Here is a 3,841-nt window from a genome sequence, read left to right on the forward strand (position 1 = left end):
GCTCTTGAACCTAACTTTGTTCTATTAGGTTCGTTTTTCTTGCAATATGCAAGACACCCCCACACTTTGAAGTACCCTATATTGGGTTTTCTTCCGTTCCATAACTCATATGGAGATATCTCATCTTTCTTCATCGGTATTCGATTAAGAATGTGACAAGCGGTTAAAAGCGCTTCACCCCATAAGTTGAAGTTCAACTTAGAAAACACCAACATAAAATTTACACTACTACAAAATACCCTTTACGGGACACTTTTTTAGGACACGCACATAAATGCAAGTCCTTAAAAATATTTATGAAGTTTTTAGGACACTCATTGAGAGCCCTGAAGAAACGCAATTTAGGACTCACAATGAGTGTCCTAAAAGAAAATGCGAGTCCTAAAAAAATCTGGGCTATAAAAATAAGTGTTTTACTTAATATTTTTAAGGACTTGCTTTGGGAGTCCTTAATACTCTTTTAGGACTCGCAATGAGTGTCCTAAAAGAATTTGCGAGTCCTAAAAAATCTGGGCTAAAAAAAAAGTGTCTTACTTAATAATTTTAAGGACTCCCAAAGCAAGCCCTTAAATATTTTAAGTAAAACTCTCAAAAACAGCCATATATTTCGGGTTACATATATACTTAAAAAACTATACACATTTGGGGTTTTATAGGGTTACATATACTCAAACCCACAGCAGCCACACGGCACTGAAGGAGATGAACGGCTGAATGGCATGACCAAGGCTGAAGGAGATGAACGGCAGCAGGTGGTGCTCGACGGCAGTGACGTTCCAGCATTCTCGGCGGCGTTGACGGCGGTTCCAGCGTTCCAACACTCATGGCGGCGCACGGCTCCAGCACTCACGGCGGCGCAGGTCTCAGCTCCAACAGGCTCTCCAGCGGTGCAGGTTCTCGGCTCCGGCGGTGCTGGTTGCTCACGGTTCCAGCCGTGGGTTGAGGTATATATATTGCTTCTTTTTTTTATTTGTTTGCTTATATAAATATATATATATATTATAATTTCAGATATATATATATGATATATATATATGATATCAGATTTAGAAATAGGATTGGTATTTATTTATTTATTTATATTATTAAAAATTGGTAATTGGTATTATATTATTTATTTATATATATTTTAATTGGTAATATTATAATATCAGATTTTAATATAGGATAATAATATAGGGTAATAATTTCAGATTATAATATAGGGTAATAATATAATTTTAAGTTTTAATATACAAAAAATTAAAATAACATAGGTAACTAGAATGTTTATAACAATAAAAATAATAAACCCAATGGTTATACAAATCAATAATATAGGGAACTAGAATGTTTAAAACACTAAAAATAATATAGGCTAATAATTTTCTATTTATAATATAGGGTAATAATATAATTTCAAGTTTTAATATACAAATAAATAATATAGGCTAATATTGATACTATTTGTTATTTTAAAATTTTGAATGATAATTGTATTACTTTAGTGGAGTTTGAATATCTTAGATATTCATCTGTAGTGAAGTAGGTTCTGGGAATTCTGTGTGCTGCGGTGATAACGGAAGATTGAGAACTTGCATGTCTTAGTGAAGTAAGTTCTGATAATTTTGTGTGCTACGGTGATATATGGATGAAAACCTGTGTGCTGTTTGATTTGTTTGATATGTTGGTGTTGATTGTGACAGATGGCTAGGCTAGTAAATTAGGGGATATGCTGCCCGATTTTCTATAGATTTTTTTGTACTTAGTTTTGTGTGGAAATATGAAAATGACAACTGCCACAATGATAAATTTGTGATCCGGATATTTAACATTTGACCGTCTAATTAATAATTAAGTTGAATTTCAATTTTGCTACTAATCACAAAATTTGCTTAATCCGAGCCTCAAAAGAGTCGATTTAGAGTAACTATGTATGACATGTTATTTGTGCTTTCGAGATTATAAGTGCAGGATAGGTCTTTCTAGAATTTAAATCAAAATCCTCATCTTTTGTCTCCCAAAAGAGTTAGTGATGTGAGTGGTGTGAGTGCTTGGATACTATTTGGTTTATTATTTTAGATAAGCTACGGTTTGGTTTTCTATATTAATATACAGTTTAGTATATATTATTTTTTTTTGGATTGATTACATATGTTTGCATACTTATATATTAATTATTATTTTAATTTGTGTACAAAATTTTATAATAAGATACTAAGTATACATGTGAGTGAAATTATATGATACCAAAAATTTATATCTTTGTCCTATTAAAAATTTAGAATTATTTTATCATTTTACTATTACATTAAATTTGGTAATCACATTCTAGTTGGTATATATGTGATTGATTGGATCTTAAAATCCAAATCACTCATTGTGATTTGGATCCTATTTTTCACAAAATTTTGATGATTTCATGCATTGCATGGTAAAAACATAATAAAAAAAATTGGATTTGGATTTGATTAGGTAATATTATGAGATCATTCATTATTAGTATATATATCAAGAGAAGAGAGATCAAGGATCTATATTTGATCACATCAAGGAAATTTCTTTAAGTGTTTGCTTTGTTTAGTTTAAGTGGAATAATGATGATGCTAAAGTAACTTGTGTCTTACATTTATTCATCTTTCTAGTATTGTTGAAATCAATGCATATAAACACAAACCATTATTATTAACAAACCATTAGTATTGTTGAAATCAATGAAATCAGTGGCTTTAATCTTTCCTGTGTTACGTGTCGATGTAGCTGGGATTTAAGTTTAAGGGCTTCGTATTTGATGGCTTCTTGGCATTCTGTGATGGAAGGATGCTCTAAATTTAAGGTGCCAAATGCCTAGTACTATTAAAATTTAAGCCTCATTGAATATCCAAATAATATACCAGCACTATTTGACTTACATGTAACATATCTGAAGATATTTATCTGAAGTAGGTTTTATGTTTGATTGAATTTTATAATAAAAAAAATTGTAGTTTAAGAAAAATTAAAAGATAAAAGAGTCAATCTTGCTTTGATTGGTTTTTCTTTTCTCTTTATCTTGGACTTGAAGAGACATCTTTTGCACGTGCTATAGGGTCAACTGATGCAAATGACTATGATGGTTACACCCAACATCAACAAAGAGTCGCATTACCTTAACAAGGAAGATCGGTTGCTGCGCTGGCTTGTGGTCAAACACCGAGATGCAAAATATGGGCTGGAATTTCTTAGTGAAGAGGACAGCAGAAATGAACTCAGTAAGTTTCCTCGAAGCAGTTTATATGATAATCAAGATGTTGATGAAGACGATGACAACGACGATAAATATGATGTGGATGAAGAAGAAGGAAAGCAGACATAAGGTTAGTAGAATTTTGTTATGGTTCCTATGTCTGTTTTCATGCATTGGCATTTTGTTGGAAACCGGGATGTAATTTTTTCATATTTTGGTTACAAGTAAGTGTTATTGACAATTATCCCCATATTATTTGGCATGTGTTAGAATGTAGATCCTTATAAAGTATTTCATGTTTTTATGTTAGTGATTGATACTAGCTCTTTATTTCTCTTCTATAGTAACTAGAATGACAGGTGAACTTCATTGGATTCAATAGTCATTACGTTATGAGGATGATGAAGAATGTACTTATCAATGCCCCTCGTATCAAACATTTCTTGTCGAAACAGGTAATAAACAATATACAACTACATATTCGACACTCAAATGGATATATATTTTTAAATCAAAATTAAAATTGTAGCTGTATTTTTTTTTAAAAAAAAATTACTTTTAAGGGCATGAAAAGCGAGTCCTAAAAAATTACCCGCGAGTCCTAAAAAATCTGGTTGAGTGCCTTTAATTAAGTTT

The 3,841-nt window shown here is 31.4% G+C and overlaps 1 long non-coding RNA gene across 1 annotated transcript; it reads left to right on the plus strand.

Moving 5' to 3' along the window:
- The first annotated feature begins 2,969 nt into the window (after positions 1 to 2,969).
- On the plus strand, positions 2,970 to 3,590 carry LOC133829180 (uncharacterized). The gene is made up of 2 exons (XR_009891602.1): positions 2,970 to 3,335; positions 3,550 to 3,590. It is a non-coding gene; the product is annotated as an uncharacterized LOC133829180 (long non-coding RNA).
- The last annotated feature ends 251 nt before the right edge of the window (positions 3,591 to 3,841 follow it).

Source organism: Humulus lupulus, chromosome 4 (assembly GCF_963169125.1).
Source record: "Humulus lupulus chromosome 4, drHumLupu1.1, whole genome shotgun sequence".
In the NCBI taxonomy this organism is placed as follows: Eukaryota; Viridiplantae; Streptophyta; class Magnoliopsida; order Rosales; family Cannabaceae; genus Humulus; species Humulus lupulus.